The sequence below is a fragment of the Hyla sarda genome, chromosome 6 (assembly GCF_029499605.1).
Source record: "Hyla sarda isolate aHylSar1 chromosome 6, aHylSar1.hap1, whole genome shotgun sequence".
Taxonomy (NCBI): domain Eukaryota; kingdom Metazoa; phylum Chordata; class Amphibia; order Anura; family Hylidae; genus Hyla; species Hyla sarda.
This window is the reverse complement of record NC_079194.1, coordinates 138,462,002-138,485,986: the sequence shown is the minus strand read 5'-3', so window position 1 is coordinate 138,485,986 and position 23,985 is coordinate 138,462,002. Positions and strand designations below refer to the sequence as shown.

Below are 23,985 nucleotides of genomic sequence, written 5' to 3'. Positions count from 1 at the left end.
GTGGATTGCAGGGGGACCGGAGCCGGTTACCGGAGGCCCCGGGGGAGCGGAGGAAGGTATGTACATCTTTATTTTTTTTACTGACGGCACTATGGGGAACAATTTTTATGGTCTGGAGTTCTCCTTTAAAGGGGTACTCCGGTGAAAAACTTTTTTTTTTTTTTAAATCAACTGGTGCCAGAAAGTTAAACAGATTTGTAAATTACTTCTATTAAAAAATCTTAATCCTTCCTGTACTTATTAGCTGTTGAATACTACAGCGGAAATTCTTTTCTTTTTGAAACACAGAACTGTCTGCTGACATCATGAGCACAGTGCTCTCTGCTGACATCTCTGTCCATTTTATGAACTGTCCAGAACAGCATATGTTTGCTATGGGGATTTTCTTTTACCCTGGACAGTTCCTAAAAATGGACAGAGATGTCAGCAGAGAGCACTGTGCTCATGATGTCAGCAGAGAGCTCTGTGTTTCAAACAGAAAAGAATTTCCACTGTAGTATTCAGCAGCTAATAAGTACAGGAAGGATTAAGATTTTTTTAATAGAAGTAATGTACAAATCTGTTTAACTTTATGGCACCAGTTGATTTTTTAGAAAAAAAAAGATTTTCACCTGAGTACCCCTTTAATCCACTAGAAATGTTGCAGAAGGACCTGAAACAAGCAGCTCATGGAGGGAAACCCACCAACATTAATGTTTTTCTTTTTACATAGGAATGGGCTAAAATTCTTCGTGCAGGACTTATTTACAGGACTTCTCAACAATAACTGAAAGCGTTTAGATGCAGTTATTGCTGCACATAGGTGGCGTACTAGGTACTGACATGTGAATACTACTTACAGATATGTGATATTGGATAATTTTCCTTAATAAATAAATTGGAATATGTTTTGCTCATTTGTTTGATTTGGTTCTCTTTCTCTACTGCAGGACTTCTAAATGGTTCACACATTTTCAAGCACCACTGTATGTCTATGGGCATCGTGGCTATTATGTAGGGGTATAAACTGGACTAATATGCTGTTCATTATTAGAATATTGAAGCTTTACGTTGATGTATATGAGGCTTAAGAAAACTATATTAAAAGGTATAATTTGGACTGAGGCATGTTGTGTTCACGATTTGTATATTGGGGTATGCAGTGGATGTATATTAGGTTACCGTATATACTCGAGTATAAGCCGAGTTTTTCAGCACGATTTTTCGTGCTGAAAACGCCCCCCTCAACTTATACTTGCGTGAACTCTTCGCCTGTCAATCCCTTCTTAGTGGTCTTCAACCTGCGGACCTCCAGATGTTGCAAAACTTCAACTCCCAGCATGCCCAGACAGCCGATGGCTGTCCGGGCATCCTGGGAGTTGTAGTTTTTAAACCTCTGAAGGTCCGCAGGTTGAAGACCACTGCTTCCTTCGTCATCATTCAGCCCCCCCCTTTAGTTTTCTACTCACCTCCCCTCGGTGGGAAGGAAGGGGGAGCTGGTCCAGGCCATCTATGCTGCAGGGACCGTCCGGTGGGGAGGGTTAGTCGTTCCGTGCTGTCCATTTTCACCGGGAGGGCCCTCTTCTCTGCTCTGGGCCCGGCCCCGGACTAGTGACATTGCCTTGATGACGACGCACAGAAACAAGCATGAACATCCCTGTGCGTCGTCGTCAAGGCAACGTCACTAGTCCAGTGCTGGCCCGGAGCGCGGAGAAGAGGGCCCTCCCGGTGAAAATGGACAGCACGGTACGACTAACCCTCCCCACCGGATGGTCCCTGCAGCATAGATGGCCTGCAAAGTATGGAGCGAGCACGAGTCCGGAGCCGGCTCCATACACACTGCAGAACACCGCATGCTGGATATTAGCGGCGGTGATGCATCAGCGGCCCCCGGCTACTGAAATCAGCCGGGGGTCGCAGAGTACAGAGCAGGCACGAGTCGGAGCCCGCTCCGTACACCCAGAGCGCCACCGCGTCAGATCCGGCCTGCCCGGCTCCACAAATGTGGAATTTGTATCTCCTGATGCCCGGGCGTCAGGAGATACAAATTCCACATCCCTAAAAGGATCGATTCAAAAATATTTTGAATCGATTCAGTATCGCCAAATGAAAGATCGCGATAATCGCGATAATCGGTTTTTTCTTACATCCCTAGTGTGTAGACATGTTTGCCCACTGATCAAGAAGAGCAATTGGGTCAGACACCGATGTTGTAAAAGTGGTCTTGGCTTAAAGGTGTTTGATGGGGTTGAGGTCAAGGCTTTGTTTGGGCCAGTTCTTCTAAATCAAACTCACACAATCATGCCTTTATAAATCCTGCCAGATGGCACAGATAAGGGCCTTCCCAAAACTGTTTCCACAAAGTTAGAAGAATACAGATGTTCAAAATGTCGGGACTTAGGGGGCCTAGGCCAACCCTATTTCATTATCCCACTTTAGCAAACTTTGCAGTTGTTATAATGAAATCAGGCAGTTAAAAATCTTCATACCCAGTTGTGTCCAGATCAAAGGACACTGCAAGATAGAGAAGTGTGATTTATCACTCCGCAGAACATGCATCCAGTGCTCCATAGTCCAGTGGTGGGGTGCTTTACACTTCTTCATTCAACGTTTGGCATTGTGCTTAGTGATGTAAGGCTTGCAGATAGCTGCTTGGCAATGGAAATCCATGCCATGAAGGTCAAGAGGCACATTTTAATGCCAGATGAGGTTTGAGTCAGCAGAGCATTGGTGGCTTTTATACACACATCAGCATTCATCGACCCTGCTCTGTATCTTTAGATGGTTCTAAAACTCTTCCACTTTTCAATAATTCCTCTCACAGTTGACAACTGAGTGACATGCCCGACAAAGGCTCTATTTATTAACTGTGAGCTGAAATGCATTGCAATTTTTGGAATAAAGATTGTGTATACAGTATGCCGGCAATGATGCTATATTTCTAATCTGAGAAAGTGGACACCAAGTAGGTGCTGACAAACACGCCAAAGCACACTTGGTTATACAGATGGCTCCTACATAGTTGTTTCCCAGCCTATTTGACTTCTGATCCAAATCTTCCGTATGACTGATCATTGGACCAAACACCAAAGTGTTGTAGTGGATTCCTAATTTTGAGCTTTATATAGTGTTGTGTCTATCCTAGCACATTCAAATAAGGTCTTTTTATTCAGATCATGTTTATTGAAAATTGTCAAGTATAACATTACATGACAGAATAAATGGCAAAAAGTAGGTACAACATTATAAGTAAACACCCCTCCTACCCCCCACCGCTAATAGAAAACCCCACAAAAACATTGCAGATACCGTAGATTGATACAAATATTAAACAATGACACATAACTAACTGTAAGAAAACTGTTTATCAGGCCAACAATTTTGATACCACCTCTGAGCATGCCAACCATTTACCTCATTGTTTCTCAAATTTGGAGAGGGCCCTCTGTTTTATGTATACTCCCTTTCCATTAACCTCTTCAGGACACAGGGCGTTTGCATATGCCCTGCATCCTGAGACCTTAATGACATAGGGCGTACAGGTACGGTTTGGGGAATTCTGGTCCCCGCCGCTAGCCGGTTGGGGACCAGACCGGGATGCCTGCTGAAATCATTCAGCAGGCATCCCGGCACATCGCCGAGAGGGGTCCTGAGCCCGGCGATTCGCAGCGATTCCGGGTCATATGGGTCACCGGGGACCTAGAAAATAAGGGGGATCGGGGGTGTCAGGGGTGAGGTGGCAGGGGTGCAACCCCTCCTATCCCTGCTAAAGTCGGGATAGCAGATCGGGGGCGGGGGGGTTAAAGTTCGGTTCCCTCATTCTGCCCACTCTCAGTAGTCAGGGCAGAACGGAGGAACAGTAGTGTGACCGGTGGCGGAGGTCCCTTACCGGCGACGATCCTCTCCCTGGTGCGGCGTTCCTGCTGACTACGGAAGCCGGTGAGTTGCCTAGCAACATCTGGAGGGCTACAGTTTGGAGACCACTATACAGTGGTCTCTAAACTGGGGCCCTCTAGATCTTGCAAAACTACAACTCCCAGCATGCCTACACAGCAGTTTGCTGTCTGTGCATGCTGGGATTTGTGGTTTTGCAACAGCTGGAGGGCCACAGTTTGGAGATCACTGTGCTGTGGTTTCTAAACTGTGGCCCTCTAAATCTTGCAAAACTACAAATCCCAGCATGCACGAACAGCAAACGGCTGTCTGACCATGCTGGGAGTTGTAGTTGCGTACCTCCAGTTGTTGTATAACTACATCTCCCAGCATGCCCTTCGGCGATCAGTACATGCTGGGAGTTGTAGCTTTGCAACAGCTGAAGGCACACTGGTTGGAAAATACTGAGTTAGGTAACAGAACCTAACTGAAGGTTTTCCAACCAGTGTGCCTCCAGCTGTTGCAAAAGTACAACTCCCAGCATGCACGGTCTATCAGTGCATGCTGGGAGTTGTGGCTTTGCAATAGCTGGAGGTTTGCAGGGTACATTCACTGGGGCGGGTTTACATTGAGTTTCCTGGTTCAAGTTTGAGCTGCGGCAAATTTTCTGCCGCAGCTCAGACTCCCAGCGGGAAACCTACTGTGAACCCCGCCCGTGTGAATGTACGCTAAACAATACACTAACACATAATAAAGGGTAAAACACTACATATACAACCCCTTACACTGTCCCCCCCCCCCCCCCCCCCCCAATAAAAATGAAAAAAAAATCGTACGGAAATGTTTCCAAAACGGAGCCTCCAGATGTTGCAAAACAACAACTCCCAGCATTTACGGACAGCCACTGACTGTCCAGGCATGCTGAGAGTTTAGCAACAGCTTGAGGCACCCTGTTTGGGAATCACTGGTGTAGAATACCCCTATGTTCACCCCTATGCAATCCCTAATTTAGCCCTCAAATGCGCATGGTGCTCTCTCACTTCGGAGCCCTGTCGTATTTCAATTAGGGCCACACATGGGTTATCTCCGTACTCAGGACCAATTGCACTATTGCATAATTGCACAATTGCACTTTTGGGGGGCTGTTTCTCCTTTTACCCCTTATGAAAAGGAAACATTGGGGTCTACACCAGCCTGTTAGTGCAGTGTTTCCCAACCCAGTCCTCAAGGCACACCAACATTCCGGGTTTTTTCAGTTACTCCATTGGAATAGAACAGGGAAAAATTTAAATCCTGGACTGTTGGTGTGCCTTGAGGACTGGGTTGGGAAACACTGTGTTAGTGTAAACAAATATGAATTTTTACACTAACATGCTGGTGTTGCCCCATACTTTTTATTTTCACAAGAGGTAAACAGAAAAAAAGACCCCCAAAATTTGTAAGGCAATTTCTCCTGAGTACGGAAATACCCTATATGTGGGTGTAAAATGCTCTGCGGACTCACAACAAGGCTCAGGAGTGAGAGTGCAATATGTACATAAATTGGTGATTTGCACAGGGGTGGCTGATTTTACAGTGGTTCTGACATAAGTGCAAAAAATGAATACCCACGTGTGACCCCATTTTGGAAACTACACCCCTCATGGAACGTAACAATGGGGCACATTGAGCTTTAACACCCCACAGGTGTTTGACGAATTTTCGTTAAAGTTGGATGGGAAAATGGAAAAAAAAAATTTTTTACTAAAATGCTGGTGTTACCCAAAATTTTTCATTTTCACAAGGGAAAATAGGAAAAAAAAAGCCCCCCAAAATTTGTAACCCCATTTCTTCTGAGTAAGAACATACCCCATATGTGGATGTAAAGTGCTCTGCGGGCGAACTACAGTGGAGAGAAAATTTGTCCGGAATTGAAGGCCACGAGTGTTTACAAAGCCCTCATAGTGCCAGAACAATGGAACCCCCCCCCCCCCCACACATGTGACCCCATTTTGGAAACTACACCCCTCACGTAATGTTATAAGGGGTGCAGTGAGCATTTACATCCCACAGGTGTCTGACGGATTTTTGGAACAGTAGTACGTGAAAATTAAAAATTTTATTTTTCATTTGCGCAGCCCACTGTTCCAAAGATCTGTCAAATGCCAGTGGGGTGTAAATACTCCCTGTACCCCTTATTAAATTCTCTGAGGGGTGTAGTTTCCAAAATGGGATCACATGTGGGCAGGTCCACAGTTCTGGCACCACGGTGGGCTTTGTAAACGCACATGGCCCCCCGACTTCTATTCCAACAAAATTCTCTCTCCAAAAGCTCAATGGTGCTCCTTCTCTTCTGAGCCCTGTGGTGCGCCAGCAGAGCACTTGACGTCCACACATGGGGTATTTCCAAACGTCAATCGTCAAATCGTCAAACACCTGTGGGGTGTTAAGGCTCACTGTACACCTTGTTACATTCCTTGAGGGGTGTAGTTTTCAAAATAGTATGCCATGTGTTTTTTTTTTTTTTTTGCTGTTCTGGCACCATTGGGGCTTCCTAAATGTGACATGCCCCCAAAAACCATTTCAGCAAAATCTGCTTTCCAAAAGCCAAATGTGACTCCTTCTCTTCTGAGCATTGTAGTGTGCCCATAGTGCACTTGACGTCCACACATGGGGTATTTCCATACTCAGAAGAGATGGGGTTACATATTTTGGGAGACATTTTCTTCTATTACCCCTTGTAAAAATGTAAAATTTGGGTAAAAACAAGCATTTTAGTGGAAAAAAAAATTCATTTACACATCCAACTTTAACGAAAAGTCGTCAAACACCTGTGAGGTGTTAAGGCTCAGTGGACCCATTGTTACGTTCCTTGAGGGGTGTGGTTTCCAAAATAGTATGCCATGTTTTTTTTTTTTTTTTTTTTTTTGCTGTTCTGGCACCATAGGGGCTTCTTAAATGTGACATGCCCCCAAAAAACCATCAGAAAAACTCACTCTCCTTCCCCTCTGAGGCTTCTAGTGCAACCACAGAGCACTTGACATACACATATGAGATATTTCCTAACTCAAGATAAATTGGGTTACGAATTTTAGGAAGATTTCTCTCCTTTTATCCCTTGTAAAAATTCAAAAACTGGGTCTACAAGAACATGCGAGTGTAAAAAATTAAGATTTTGAATTTTCTCCTTCACTTTCCTGCTATTCCTGTGAAACACCTAAAGGGTTAACACACTTACTGAATGTCATTTTGAATACTTTGAGGGGTGCAGTTTTTATAATGGGGTCATTTATGGGGTATTTCTAATATGAAGGCCCCTCAAATCCACTTCAGAACTGAACTGGTCCCTGAACAATTCCAATTTTGAAAATTTTGTGAAAGATTGAAAAATTGCTGCTGAACTTTGAAGCCCTCTGATGTCTTCCAAAAGTAAAAACGTCAACTTTATGATGCAAATATAAAGTAGACATATTGTGTATGTGAATCAATGTATAATTTATTTGGGATGTCCATTTTCCTTATAAGCAGAGAGTTTTAAAGTTTAAAAAAAAATACAAAATTTTCATAAAATTTTGAAATTTTTTCACCAAGAAATGATGCAAGTATTTACCACTGACATAAAGTAGACTATGTCACAAAAAAAACTATCTCAGAATAAGAATGAAAAGTAAAAGCATCCCAGAGTTATTAATGCTTAAAGTGACAGTGGTCAGATTTGCAAAAAAGGGCTGCGTCCGTAAGGTGAAAATGAGCTGCGTCCTTAAGGGGTTAATATAGTGACATTAACAAAATTAATCACTTCTCTTATGGATAGTACGGTCTCATGAAGCCAACATTTTATTATTATATCAACATATCCAAATTGCCCACATTTTTAGACGGACGGAAACACCAAAAACCTTATGAATAAGCTCTGTTACTCCAAAATGCTGCCAGCAAACTACACTCTTTTAGGTCAGCTATTTCCTCCAGACCTTCCAGACACTTACAGTAACATTTGTTTGATATCCCATTTTATGCAGAACCAGTGGGGTTCTGTAAACCTAATGTTTAACAAATAGCTGGGATCCTTATTAGAGGGACCTTTTCAGGACATTACCACTCTCCTTCCTGCAAATCCCCAACTTCTGAGACCTCACCTACATCAGAGAATCACCCAGTTGTCAATTGTTCACACTATACTTTCCCATATGCCACTGAAAGAAGTTTCTTAGTACTAAAAAGAGCTCAGAATTTAGTCCATAATGCCTGAAAAAACTAATTTTTATTTACTGGGCCTGAGTTTGTTGAAAACATGTCACGATTGCAGATAACAGTTCAAAATCAATTTCCTTCATAAGATCACCATTGTTATATTATTGGTATATGTCCGTATGGGCTTTCTTTCCTCAAGTCTGCAAATCTTCAATGTGACACAATTCCCACCAATACGGGTTATCCCATTCAGACATATATTTATTACAACCAAAGACTCCAAATAAGGCTTTAGATTCCCACCAGACATTGTGCATCTGTCTCATCGTCTTCTCACCATTCCAGACTTCCTGTAGTTTATTAGACTTTAAAGCTTCTAATGCTGGGACTTTATCTCCTAAATAGTAACCTAAATCAACCACATGAGCCCCACTGTTCTGCAGAGTACTGGAATTGCGCTGTTAGAAAGTACATGAGAGAGCATCAGTCAGTGCTAGGCTGCCCTCCTCCTGTAATAATTGCAGCTTAATTAACTTAATCCTAAAAACACCTTTTTTCCACTCCAGGTCCCTAAAAATGTTACGCATACGATAGAACCATTATTTAGGTATCCACATGGGTGCATTTTTAATAATGTAGATGATCTTCAGCATCAAGATCATTTTAATTAGGATGGTACTACCCAGGGTAGATAAAGGGAGCTTGAGCCAAGCATCTACTTTGGCTTTCCTCCTCTCCAGTTAAGAAAAAAAGGCTCAATTGTGTAAAGGAGACTTAGCAGTCTATTTAATATCCAAACAGATATTAAGCTAACTACAATAATACCAATTTTGTTCAGTTACTTACTAGACCAGTGTACTTTCCAAACTGATATCCAAGTGATAGCTAACATTACCTTTGGTAAGAGTTGTATCCAGAGAGCTAAGGAAAAGTACAAAATTGTCTACATATCAAGCCATCTTTTCCTTTAATTAGTTGTAAGAGAATCCAGGTATGAGGCAGGTTTGTCTGATTGCTCAGGCCAATAGTTCCATTGTTGGCGCATGGCCACAGTGGGCACTCATTTTATTTTATGCCATGTGCTAAAGCAAATTTGGCCAATACAGCCCAACTGACTCTAATGCAGGCAGTCATAGATTGATACAGTAAGCCTGACTGATCTGTGTAAATAATTGACATAACAACATGCCAACATGCCAAAACTTTAGCAACAATCTCGACATTCAATGTCAACAGTGAGATATGTCTGTAGGAAACCGCCCCTTTCCGTGTCCTTGACAGGTTTTGGCAACACTACAGTCCCCACCTAATGCATGGAATCCAGCAGTCTCCCATATTCCCCCAATATTTTAACACCAACAGTAAATGTGGAAGGAGCTATTTTCTATTATATTTATACACTTCTAATAGAATACCACCTCTACCTGGGGCCTTTTCATTAGTCATTACCCCTACCACCTCCTGTAACTCCTCCAGTGTTACTGATCAGCTCAAGACTTCAGTATCTTACAACCGATAAAGGTTAGTGAGCGCTTTGTCACCCCACCTATACACTCGAAGTGCCTATCTCTTTTATATTGTCACAGTACATCATGGTATATCTAGGAGGGAAGACATTTCACCAACTAAGCCTCTTTTCACACCACATTTTTGCTTAATCCAGTATATGTTGGGGGATACCCTGCACACCTGGATTTGGGTATATTCTGTCATTTTTCTCTGAAGATCTTCTCAAGCTCTGTCAGGTTTATGGGGACCATCGGTGGAAGCTATTTTCAGGTCTCTCCACTCTGCTGGGCCACTCAGGGACATTCTTAGAGTTGTCCCTAAGCCACATCTATGTTTTCTTGACTGTATGAATAACGTCATTGTCTTGTTGGAAGGTGAACTTTTGGCCTGTTCTGAGGTCTAGAGCAGTTTGGGTCAGGATTTCATTAAAAATATCTCTCTGAACTTCTGATTCCTGGTGGGCTATGCAGGGAGTGTGAGGATGGGGCTCCCGCACACCCCGGCAAACTTACTGGGGTAACAGCCCTCCTGGGCGACAGACCGGCTCTCCACTCCTGCCCAGCAGTGCCCTGCACCTCCGCAACCATGGACCAGTACGTGGTCCGCAGCAATCCTGGGCCGGAGGCTTTGGTTCCAGCTTCACAAGCAGCAGTCCCGCTAAGCTCCGCCCCCAACATGGCACCAGAACGCCAATAGGAGAATAGCAGCCAGCTCCTCTTTAGTGCTGAGGAGGCTTCATCAGCTATACCATGCAGCCTGCCCCCACATTAGCAGGCTGTTACTGTGAATGACTCCTGGCCTGTGGATATGATGGCCCTGGCCTCCAAGATGGTACAGCTCATGCCCCCTGCATCCAGGCTGCTGTGGCAAGCACAATGAAGGCAACTCTATTACAGCTGCAGACTGAGGTGAATAGCCATACGGGACGCTTGGAGGAAGCAGAAAAATGCATTGTGTCCCTGGAAGATGAGAATAGCGGTTTTGCAATTTGCTTGCGAAGAGCAGAGACAGACCTGGTCCATGTGAGGGAAAAGTTGGAGGACATAGAAAACCACTCCTGCCGCAATAACCTGCGCATTGTGGGGGCGAGTGAGTCAGTACTGCATTCTGAATTACAGCAGTTCTGTGAGCGTGATCTCCCCAAAGCTTTGGGTCTGTTGCACCTCTGTCGGGTGGAAAGAGAGCACTGCCTGGGCCCTATTCCATCACCTGAGACCCGCTTAGATTACAATGACAAAATGGAGTTGCTTTGTGCGTTCCGTAAACACACTTCCACGCTAGAGTTCTGCAATAGACTTCTCCTGTTGTTTGAAGATTTCTCTGTTGCAGTAGCGAAAAGGAGACGTACGTTCAGCAAGGTGTGTTTTGAACTTTACAAGGCTAAACGGCGCTTCCAGTTGCTGTATCCTGCCACGCTGAAAGTTTATCTTTTGGATGGGACTTCCACTTCTTATTCATCTGCGGCTCAAGTTGAGGCTTCCCTGGTGTCCTTACTCAGCGAAAGCTGCTCTTCCCACCCTGTATCTTCCCCTAGACGTTGCTCCCGATCTCCCTCCAGATCACCGATGGACGACAGTTCCTCCAGGCTGCGAAGTGGCAGAGCGGGTGTATGCAAACCACTCCTGCCGCAATAAGGCAGAAGGCAGAAAGAGCCGTTGATCAGCGAGATGCCTCCCATCTGGCAGTGACCGTTCACCTTCTCCGGACTGACTTTGACCTGCAACTATACGGTATTCTGCTCTTCTCTCCCCCTATGGTGGCATACCTCTGGTGGACTTCATGGATGTGAACATTCCAAGTTCTGGTAACACTCCTCTATCCCCATATCATGGCCTCCCCCCCCCCCCCCGCCCCATTGGTCCACACTGCCTTAGGTTTGTTGGGACTGCCCGGACTCATGACCCGGCTCTGGCTGGCCATATAATATTATCGGGACCACTACTACTACCACTGCCCGAAAGTGCATTTTCTAAAATCTTATTTATGCCTGTTCCGAATATATTACTGGGGTGGTTTTATATGTGCCCTCTTATCCAAGGGGGTCTCTGTGTCGGGGTGCCCTAACCAACCAAGTGTGTGTCTTTTGGGTTTGTTGTTGCCGGGGTGTGGGGAAGAGTTACCTGTGTGCCTGAAAAAAGAGAAGTCTCTTTCCCTCGAGGTAATGGCTTGGCTACCATCTTTGGCCATGTGTAACCGTTTGGGCTTTTTCTCTCATTTCTTTGTGTTTACCTTTTTATTTTTATATTTTTTTGTTTGTAGGCCTATTGATCTTGTTAACTTGGTGTTCCAACCCAAGGTATCCTTTAGTTCTCATTAGGGGGTCTAGCGCTTTTTCTCCTACTATGTTATGTGCTGCATTTTCCTCCAAAGTGGAGAGTACTCTCCCCCTTGTTCTTGTCGTGCTGATTACCTGCCAACCGTCCTTATATAATGGTTAATTTATTATCTTGGAACATTAAGGGTCTTTGCTTCCCTCACAAGCGAATGAAACGTTTACGGTATCTGAAACGTCATCACCCTGATATTGTTCTCCTCCAGGAAACTCACCTGGAGGAGGTGGACTTTCAGAGACTGCGAAAGTTGTGGGTGGGTCTTGTTTATGGTTCTCCAGCGGTTAAAGGTAAATCCTTACACTCATACACAAATCCTTCCCTTTCTGTTTTCTCTCTCATGACCATGATACCGAGGGCCGCATTTCGCATATTGTCTTACATGATAATGGTACTTCTTACAGCATTTATAATGTATATGCTCCCAATGGCGATAACCACGTTTTTTTTTACTTCCTTGCCAGATGTAGTGCAGCGTGACCCCTTACAGATGAAGGTGCTGGGTGGGGACCTGAACACTTTTCTTGATCCCTTACTTGACCATAAGCATTCCACCTCTTCTCCTGTCTCAATACGTTTGAGGGATCGAGTTCTCCCTTTGTTTCTGATGTCCTCTGGGCTTCAGGACACCTGGTGCCTTTTCCATCCGGATGAGCGTGAGTACTCCCATTTCTCCCACGTACATCACTCTTGTTCCTGTATCGATTATTTTCTTGTTAGCACACCGCTTGGTAGGCACATACACTCCATAGACATCATAGACATGATAATATCTGATCACTCTACCGTTCTGCTAGAACTCCTGCCATCATCTCCTAGGGGCACTGATATACTTTGGAGGTTTCCTACCTATCTGACCAAAGATTAATCCTTTTTGGATCTCCTTAGATGTCTATAATAATGCAGTTCACTCTACCTCACCTGCCCTGTACTGGGACACGGCTAAGGCAGTTTTGAGGGGCAAACTTATTTCTCATTGTGCCACACTAAAATGGAAAACGTTGGAAGGCTATAAGTCTGCTAGTGTAGCCCTGTCGACAGTGTATTCACAATTTGTAGGTGATCCCTCCCTGGCAAACAAAACTAAATCAAAAGCCTTAAGAATGGTAAGGCTCCGGGGCCGAATGGCTACCCAGGAGACTTCTATAAACCTTTGATAGACCACATTGCTCCCGTCCTCACCAATTACTTTAACGATTTCCTCCTCTCAGGTTCCATAGATGCTATGGCCAAGTTGGCTTAAATCAAAGTCCTCCCAAAACCGGGAAAGGAGCAGACCGATTCTGGCTCTTACTGGCCTATCTCACTGATCAATCAGGATGTCAAACTCCTGACCAAGATTTTAGCAGATAGGCTAGCGGAGTTTCGCCCCTCATTGATCAGTGATCATCAGGTAGGTTTTGTTAAAAGGAGATCAGCAGTAACTAACATTAGGAAGGTGTAAGCGGTGCTAGATAGTTCTCTGCATCAGCCAGGTGTTCACCCAACCCTGCTGACACTAGACGCCGAGAAGGCCTTTTGATAATGTTCATTGGGACTGTCTGAGAATGGTGCTAGAGAAATTTGGGCTTAGTGGACACTTTTCTTTTTTCCTAACTTGCCTATACAAAGATCTTACAGGCAGGGTAGCAACGCCGGTGATCTTGTCAGCTTCCTTTCCTCTCTAAAAGGGCACAAGGCAGCAGTGCCCACTCTCGTCCCTTCTGTTTGATCTGGCCATTGAGTCATTGGCGCAACATCTGCCGACTACGGACCTGTACTCGGTTGAGAATGGCTTCCACCGAAGTTAAAATATCGTTGTTCACCGATGACGTTCTTTTATATCTTAGTCACCCTGCTAGGGACGTGCCTCGGGTCCTGGATTTTCTTTCTTATTTTGGGGGCTTGTCAGGCTATAAAATAAACATGTCAAAATGTGAGCTCTTGCCATTGGGTTTGTCTTCTCCGCGCTGGCTCGCAGAGGTGTAGAATCTAGGGGTCGCAGTTGCGTCCTTTCACATCCAATACTTGGGCATCAAGATTGGGAAAACACCTGATTCCCTCTATTCCCTTAATTACCCTCCCCTCCTGGCTAAAATAATTTCCAAATTGCGCAAATGGGAGAATCTTATGTTAACTCTCATGGGACGTTGTCATCTCCTGAAGATGATCAGCTTCCTCAGGCTGTTATACCCCTTCAAACCCTTCCTATCCTACTCAAACATAATGGTGTTAAACGCCTCAATTCAGCAGTTACTCGCTTTATCTGGCAGGGTAAGCAACCCCGCATTGCTCTGCAAACATTGATGTTGGGCAAGACTGAGGGTGGTCTTAACCTACCCAATGTGAGGGGCTACAACTTAGTTTGCTTATTTCGGCATGTAATTGATTGGCTGCAGGGTTCCTCTTTCTATTCCAATGTGTTCCTAAAACAGCACCTGGCAGCATAGTGGGACTTGGTAGCCCTTCTGCATACCGCCTACTCGAAGCTGCGCCCCATGATTAAGTGATCAGTCTTGTTATGCGATACTATCGTCTCTTGTAAGGAGATGCGGAAGGCTTCTGGCTTCCCCTTTCTCCTCTCCAAGACGATGCCCTTATGTCATCATCCTGAATTCCCGCAGGGGGGATCCTCCTCCTGGCTGTCCCTCTGGAAGGACCAAGGTATATTAGTGGTTGGGGACCTATGAATAAGGAGGATCGTCGTTGGTACACTCCTGCTGAGATATTATCTATGTTTGCTCTCCCTAGCTCACATATTTTGTTTGCCAATCAAGCATATACCTTCTGTAATAGCTGACTCCATAATCTCAAACTTGAATCACAATCCCACTCCTTAGACGACATAATCAGTACGGGACCTAGACACTCTTCTATCTGGCTCCTTTATCAGGCCTGTTGTAGCAGGTATCTAAAAGTGGACCCTAAAAATGTATTCTGTATGTGGGAGAGGTGGATGGGCGATGAGGAATTGACCGAGGTCATCCTCTCTGGATGGACAGTGGTATGTAAATGTGTAATAAATGAGAGATAGAGGGAAACTTGTTTTAAAATGGCATGGTGTCTGGACATTCACCCATTCTGGATCCTACTGGGCATTGGTGGCTAGCTATATTTATGACCATTGGAGAGTGAGAGTCCAGATTACACCAAGTAGCATGCTCTTTCACCAGTTGCGTCTCCCGGACTAAACTATACTGGATTTGTCCATGCTGATTGCTCAAATTAAGGTTTTCTTTGGGGTAGATAGGCTAGATCCAGAGTGTCACAAACTGACTGGCACCAAAAAGTTCTCCCAGAAATGGAAATCATTCATGGGGACGCATTTTAACGTGCAGGAGATAGCTGACAAAGTGCACCCCTTCCGGTACACCGAATGGTCTAATTTACAGACTCTCAAAGGCTCTATGGGTCGATTCAGCTTGCCCTGACCCTTTTTTCTTTGGACATGTGATTGGCTCTGTCCTGCATTTTTGTTCGTATTTGGGGTATTCGGGGATCTTTTATATTCCTTTCTTTACTCAGGGATATGTGGGTCGTCGCTCATTGGCTACCTATACCGCATGTGATAGACTATATTACTGGGCCTGTTTCGGCCTGTTCGGGACCTTGGATTGTTGTGTTGGAAGCCTTGTGACTTCTCATTTCTGTTATGCTCTTTCTTTTCCACTGTATGTATATTTGATTTGGATTTTTGGCCGCACTGTCGGGCCTTGTTTTATGTCTTCTGTTTTACGTTTTGTTCTGTTTTGAAAATGCTAATAAATGCATTGGAAAAAAAAATAGCTTTTAAAAAAGTTTTCATTTGCATTTTTTGTTTGATCACATCTCTCAGTGGGAGTTCACCAAACAAACAACGCATGTTAAAAATGCAATGCATAGTGTGAACCCATCCTTATAGTTGGTGTCTTTCTATTTATGACTATGCAGCTAGTTGCTCTCCATTCGTTCAGTCAGGGACATGCCCACCACTGCAGCTGTTCCATGTATCTGCTGACAATCTAATGTTTGTGGCCACACATAAGCCTTGACAATTGTCACTAAAACGCTCAGCATCTTTCCTAAAGCCTTTTTTAGTTCCTCACAATTTTACTTCCTGTCAGTAAATGGGACTATTCAGTATTTACAGAAGCTGAAAACCTATCCTGACTTTTTAGGGTAAAAACATATGACGCGGTTTTGTTTCAGTTGGCCATGCAGTAAATACTTCTGAAATGCTGCTGTTTGCCTGTTTTTTTTTTTAATACTCACCAGTTTTGGACCAAGTATTTTCATACTTCATCCCTTGAGCCTTCTTAACTGTTGTTGCAGTGTTAACTATACTGCTTTAAGCCCTGAAGGACACATTCCATTTTGAGGATACAGCCACTTTTCATTTTGACATTTTCGCTTTTTCCTCCTCGCCTTTTCAGAGGCATAACTCTTTTATTCTCCATCTACAGACCCATCTGAGGGCCATAAAATGTACGGCAAAACAAAAAAATTGTGGCAGGCAGTTGGAAAAAAATCTGCAATTTTGTAACTCGGGTTTCTACACAGTACACCTAATGGTGAAACAGACATGTGATCTTTATTCTGTGAGTCAATAGGATTAGAACGATACCCATGTTTACTTAGTTTTTCTATGACTGTACTACTTTCAAAATAAGTATATTTAGAATTGCCCTATTCTGACTACTATAACTTTTATTTGTCTGTATATGGGGCTCTAAAAGGTCTTATTTCTTGTTCCATGATCTGTATTTTTTTTTAAACTTTTTTAAATTTCTTTTTCTGATATATGATGTGACCAAAAATAATTTCTGGTATTTGGCTTTTTTTTTTTTTTTTTTACTTTTTAATAGTTTAGCTAATTTTAGATGCAGCAATACAAAATACATTGTACAGGGAAGGCTACTTTTGCTTCATAGGCATTTACAGGCATTTGACTATCCGGGATGTACAAGTATGTCCTTTTTTGTTAAGTCCCAGGCAGCAGGGGTGTACAGGTACGCACTTTGTCATCTAGGGGTTTAAAATGTTAGTTTTGATTTATAGCATTCACATTATATCAGATTACTGGTATTATACAGTACATTGCAGTAGCGGTGATAGTGCAGTGTATTGTGCCTGTCAGCATAAGGGTTTTTTCACACTACAGAATTTACAAGTTTCACTCAGGAATTCCGCTTAGAAATGCTAGTGCAACAGCTTCCCATTATTTTAATAGGATTCTGCAGACACTGCAGAATTTCCGTGGCTGACGTTCTGCTGTCGAAATTCTGGATTTTCGACACTGCGTGTAATACACTGCAGTTTAGGGGGACTGGCAATGTCCGTTCAGTCCTAGCACCTGCTACCCTTGTAATTAACATGTTTATTCTTTTGGTGGAATAACTGGCAGAATCCGTTGCCTTCTATGTCTGAGTGGTCTTAGCGCCGCCATCCTCATAATCAGAAATTACAAACATACTGCCTCAATAATAATTTGTTTTGCTCTCTGTAAAAATATATATATTTTTATCCAATGCTTGCTGAGTAGTGTTGCTCGCGAATATTCGCAATTCGAATTTTATTCGCGAATATCGCATATTCGCAAATTCGCGAATATTCGCGAATATAGCGCTATATATTCGTAATTACGAATTTTTTTTTTTTTTCACAGTACACATCACAGTGATCATCCCTCTCTGCTTCCAGCTTATGTGGTGTAAGAAGGCTCTAATACTACTGTGTGAGACTGGTGTGCGAATTTTCGCATATGTGAAAATTTGCATATGATATTTTTCGCATATGCGAATTGTAGCCTATGTTAATTTTTGTATATGCAAATTTTCGCATATGTTAATTTTCGTACGCGCGAATATTCGCATATGCGAAAATAAAACGAGAACATTACGAATATGCGAATATTCGCGAATATGACGAATATTCGTCCATATATTCGCGAATATTCGCGAATTCGAATATGGCCTATGCCGCTCAACACTATTGCTGAGCTGGTAAGCCACTTCCTTCTTCTATCTCATTACAACTAGTTAATTTTTAGATGTTTTCACCTTGTTGTTATGACTGTGGCTCTACTTGTAGATGGAGATGGCGTCCCACTAGCACCTAGATTTATCCTTCTGTGGAATATGGCCTCTGGTGTCTTTCTAGGGGCTCCATATCGAGTCATACGAGCCTCCATCTGTCCTCTATCCTAGAGTTTAAATTGTGAGGTAAAGATGCACCATGTTACGTGTGTGAGAGATTTGGATGCAATTCACCACAGGTGGAGATGCGCCCAAATTCTGGCTAACATCAGACACATTAATAAATGTAAACGGTTTTACATAGTGTGGGGTTTGAAAACATCCTCCAGTATTTTAGATTTGTAGCCAAAACCAGGAGTGGATAGAAAGATTTTCAGCTTTTTCTGTGTTTTAAACCCATTACTGATTTTGCCTTAAAATTCTGGTCACAATACATTGCGTAAACCCAGTCTAAAACGTGCATGTATTGAATCAGGACAAGCTGCATGATAAGCCCTATGGCCATTTCTGTAGTATGTGGGAATATAATGTACTTATATCTGATCCAGGGTTAGCTCACACTACATATACCTGGTGTCAGGTAACTTACACCCCAGCCAAAGCAGGTGTGAGCAGCTAATATGTTGGGTATGCAGACATCGCTCTCGTCCACTATGCCCACTTTGTGCTGCACTCGGTCCTTCATCCATGCGGAAGGCTCATGGGTCTCATGTTTCGTAACATCTCCCACAGGTACTGAGTTTAATGAGCCTGGCAGAATACAGAAAAAGCTGAGTTACACGGATTAAACTCAGAATGAGTCACTCTGCAGCGCTCCTCGTCAGGCCCAAAAATTCATCCTCACTGTACAGGTTATCACTCACCCATCCATTATACAAGATACACCCCACTATCTGCTGCATCCTCTTTATATACAGAGGTAGAACCCTGCACCCTGTATTACAAAGAGAATCCATTGCTTCCTGCTATCAGGAATTAGAAACTGAGGGAAAAGTGACTATATTACAGGTGAATCCAATTTACTATCTCCTGTAATTGGTCATTTCAAGCTGTGGAGAGGGTGCTTGTCGTACAGGCAGATACAAGTCTAGTTCTTTGCATATGCTAGACTTGTACTCCTTCCTGTCCCCATAGACCAGGCATTCATTTTGCAAGGAGCCATTAATGTGGAGAACAACAATTTATTAGAAAACTGTTCTATTTGTTGCTCACATAGCTGAATGTTTGTTACAATGCATCAGTGCAGACATTTTTCTGTGGAGCAATACAAATCTCTCTCAATGTGTCATTGCAGGTTACATGTCAACATGGAGTCTAGGCTGTGTACCTCATAATACAAGCAAGCAGCGATCTTGAATATTTTGAGGAGTTAAAGGGGTACCCACTGGCGAGTTTTCGTGCTGCAGGGTCTGCCACGCCCCTTGTGATGTCATGGATACGTCCCCTCAATGCAAGTCTAAGGGAGACTGTAGAGAAAAGAAAAAAGGAGGACCGATACCGGCGCCTAGTGCATTACCCTAGGTAACAGTGCAGTGAAGTCAGGTGATAGGCTCAAGGACCTTATAGATGGCCGCTCACCTTAGGTATGATGAAAAAAGCGCCTATCACCCCAGCGAAAATGGGGTACTGAGAGTTAGAGTTGCCGCTGCTTGCCTCTTCGGGTTTCAGGAACCAGTTGCACTGCTGGCCTGGATGCAGAGTAGGAGAAACTTAAAAACGAACCCTTAAGCGATGGCGCTGCGGCTCCCTCCAAATGATGAGGATGGAGAGATATTTTTTAAAAGGTTCACGGTGGAACCACTTTTATTGGTATTATAAAATAACAAACATGGGATGACGCGTTTCGGGAGGTACCCTCCCTTCCTCAGTTCAGGATCGTTGGAGCCGCAGCGCCATGGCTTAAGGGTTCTTTTGGAAGTTTCTCCTACTAAGTCTATGGGAGGGGGCATGAGGACTATCACACCCCTCCCATAGACTTGCATTGAGAGGGCATAGCCATAATGTCGCGAGGGGCGTGGTCAACCCCCGCAGCACGAAAACAGCATTCGGAACATTTAGTTCCGAACGCTGGTCAGTGGAGTACCCCTTTAAGACACAAAGTATATCTGAAAGTGGCCAAAAAAGAAAGTTGCAACAGCACTCTTGGTCAAAAAATGGAGGCTCTTAGCGCACTTTTTGATCAAAATGTGCGCTAAGAGCCTCCATTTTTGTGACCAAGAGTGCTGTTGCAACTTTCTTTTTTGTACATTTTGTATTTGCCACAGCAGCGGGCACCTGTGTATTAGGTTGTTGTGCTGGCTATTTTTCCTTTTGTTTTTATCTGAAAGTGGCACCTGTTGAAATTCACCTCCTTTCCCTGCAGGTTGTTATCTTGTGACTTGAGAGAGTATGTGTAGCAGAGCTATATTATGCTGTGCTGTGTGCGCTCAGTGCTGTCCATGGTGCTGATTCTGACCGATCTGCCTGGACTCTAGAGATAATCGGTGAACAATAGCAGGATATTTGGAACTTGTAGTCCCTTTTGTCAGGCAGCAGATAGATGTTGGTGTGGTGTCATAATCCTCGGCCAGGTGATCGAATACACTGCATTACACTTGTTATAGGTTTATAAATATTCCCATGGGATTTACAGTAATTGCCGCTTGGCTTATTTTTTGCACACAGATTTTCTGGGACACATTTAAATGACTGTAGAAGATCTCTGCTCCCGGGTGCGTGTGTGACAGATAAGATTCAGGGGTCATTATATATTTTTTTAATAGTACAAACCTCAAATCAGGCAACAAACGACATGGCGTTGGGATATTTACAGGGACACTGTGGGATTAAGCAATAAGCCATAAGCGTTTTCTACGATGTTGGGCACCCTGGGTGTGACATTCGGAGAACACACCATTTCAGTCACCTTCCTGTCTCATCTTTTCCTCTGATCAGTTTGGACCTATGATGGGGAAATATCTTTATCTATCTTACAGAACATTTCCCTCCTAATGCACTATTTCAGTGGTCTTCAACCTGCGGACCTCCAGATGTTGCAAAACTACAATTCCCAGCATGCCCGGACAGCCAACGGCTGTCCAGGCTTGCTGGGAGTTGTAGTTTTGCAACATCTGGAGGTCCGCAGGTTGAAGACCACTGCACTATTTGGTCATGTTGTAAAGAATGTTCCAGTGATTTTTGGATCCCCATAGGCAGTGTTTAAATATAACGTCCTGCAGATAGGCAACCATTCCCCTGCCACCCCCTTCCAACATGCAGCAGAATTACAATATAGCCAGCGCTGGACAATCTTCTCAGTGGCCAGAACCAATAGTTTCCAGAGCAACAGATCTGAATATCATGAATCTAGTCCTAGTCTGAAAAATATCCTCTGTGTCTTTAAAGGGTTAACCATCCACCCTCCCTCTCGCCATGAACCACGTGCAGCTGCTGAACTGATGCTGAGGATTCGGTTTACAGCAGCATATTCTGCGCTTCTCAGATAGGAATGTGAAATCTATAGGGATATTTGTGTAACATTCCGCCTCATATTGCCTCGATTATATCCGCCACGATGCGCCACAATCTGGACACTGACAAATGGCCTCCCTATATAAGGATGATTGTTTGCAGTGTATAGGAAAGAGCAGAGAAGAAGAAAGGATTCCCTAGAGATTGGGGAGGGGGGGAGAGATCTCCAGCTGTGGGGAGGGTCTGCTTTAAATTTAGGTTTTAATGACATGTTGTGTGTATTGCGTTGTTAGGAGTTTGGGTAATAGCATAGCAAAGATGTTAAAGTTCTAAAAAGAAGTAGGTGATGACGACAGGGACCTGATCAACGTAATAAAAAGTTATGTTCAGTAGCGTAAGGATGAAAGTAATGACAATATTCATGTTGCCACTTTGTTGTGCCCAGTTCCCCAGTTTATTTCCCCTCATGGCCCCCTTTCCCTGCTCTGCTGATGAACACACTGAGGTCAATAGGTGTGGAGATTGTTCTTAGGTGATGTAAAAAGAAGGGTAGGGGTACCTTTCAGGTGCTATGGTGTACCATGTAATGCTGAAGGGGATTGGTACCCATATCCTTCTTTTGACAGGAATGTGACAGGAAGGAGACACATGATATATTACCATATTTTTCGCCATATAAGATGCACATTTTCTTATATGGCGAATACACATCTATCGCGGCCATCAATGGCCGGGACCCACGGCTAATACAGTGCAACTTGGCATTGGTGGATGGAGCGACACATGATGTCCCAGATGTGCTCAATCAGATTCAGCATCAATGCCTTCCTCTTGCAGGAACTGCTGACACACTCCAGCCACATGAGGTCTAGCATTGTCTTGCATTAGGAGGAACCCAGAGCCAACCGCACCAGCATATGGTCTCACAAGGGGTCTGAGGATCTCATCTCGGTGCCTAATGGCAGTCAGGCTACCTTTGGAAAGCACATGGAGGGCTGTGCGACCCCCCCAAAGAAATGCCACCCCACACCATTTACCGACCCACCGCCAAACCGGTCATGCTGGAGGATGTTGCAGGCAGCAGAACGTTCTCCACGGCGTTTCCACACTATGTCACGTCTGTCATATGTGTTCAGTATGAACCTGCTTTCCTCTGTGAAGAGTGGCAAATTTTCCAAACTTGGTGTTCTCTGGCAAATGCCAAACGTCCTGCACGGTGTTGGGCTGTAAGCACAACCACCACCTGCGGATGTTGGGTCCTCATACCAACCTCATGGAGTCTGTTTCTGACAGTTTGAGTGGACACATGCACATTTGTGGCCTGCTGGAGGTAATTTTGCAGGGCTCTGGCAATGCTCATACTCCTCCTTGTACAAAGGTGGAGGTAGTGGTCCTGCTGCTGGGTTCTTGCCCTCCTTCAACCTCCTCCATGTCTCCTGATTTACTGGCCTGTCTCCTGTTAGCGCCTCCATGCTCTGAACACTACGCTGACAGACACACCAAACCTTCTTACCACAGCTCGCATTGATGTGCCATCCTGGATGAGCTGCACTACCTGATCCACCTTGTGATCCACCTTGTGTGGGTTATAGACTCCGTCTCATGCTACCACTAGAGGGAAAGCACCGCCTGCATTCAAAAGTGACCAAAACATCAGCCAGGAAGCATAGGAACTGAGAAGTGGTCTGTAGTCATCACCTGCAGAACCACTCCTTTATTGGGGGTTTCTTGCTAATTGCCTATAATTTCCACCTGTTGTCTGTTCCATTTGCACAACAGCATGTGAAATGGATTGTCAATCAGTGTTGCTTCCTGAGTGGACAGTGTGATTTCACAGAAGTGTGATTGACTTGGAGTTGCATTGTGTTGTTTAAGTGTTCCCTTTATTTTCTTGAGCAGTGTATATAATCTTATTTTACTAAACAGATCATACAGATTCTCATACAGATCTCCAAAGCCCAGCTAGCTTCCCAGTCATAGAGGTACATTGTAATGCTGTCTAATCTATTGGCATCATGTTATAGAGCAGAAAGTGCTGAGCAGATTGATGTATATCTTTGTAGGAAAATATTCAGTATAAATTGTAATGTATTCAGTAAAAACGCTGATCCAGTGGACGGTGTGATGCAATAATACTACAGCCCACTGGACTCCTATGACTAGAGGGATCAGAGATTTGAATCAATGCCTGACAAGTAGAGATGAGCGAACTTACAGTAAATTCGATTTGTCACGAACTTCTCAGCTCAGCAGTTGATGACTTTTCCTGCATAAATTAGTTCAGCTTTCAGGTGCTCCGGTGGGCTGGAAAAGGTGGATACAGTCCTAGGAAAGAGTCTCCTAGGACTGTATCCACCTTTTCCAGCCCACGGGAGCACCTGAAAGCTGAACTAATTTATGCAGGATAAGTCATCAACTACCGAGCCGAGAAGTTTGTGACGAATCAAATTTACTGTAAGTTCGCTCATCTCTACTGACAAGTTATACAGAATCTTTTCCCACAAAGATATATATCTTCTGCTCTATGACATTTTGCTGAGTATATCCTCTCCCCTTTGTGTTCACTCCCAATCTGTTCTACTCTTGAACCAAGAGACTCAGCTTCAGAGTTTTAAGCTACCCTCACAGGGAAGAGCTTGTAAAACTACAGTAACACAAAGGACCAGCAGATATACCGA

At 43.9% G+C, this 23,985-nt stretch overlaps 1 protein-coding gene across 2 annotated transcripts in view; it reads left to right on the top strand.

Moving 5' to 3' along the window:
- Nucleotides 1-23,985, top strand: part of CAMKV (CaM kinase like vesicle associated) — a 124,647-nt gene that overhangs the window by 8,806 nt on the left and 91,856 nt on the right. The window contains exon 2 of one of the 2 annotated variants that reach the window (XM_056525200.1): nt 12,329-12,520. The exons of the other annotated variant lie outside the window; for it this stretch is intronic. The gene's annotated coding sequence lies outside the window, so the exon portion shown is untranslated. The remainder of the gene's footprint in view (nt 1-12,328; nt 12,521-23,985) is intronic. 2 annotated transcript variants of the gene reach the window in all.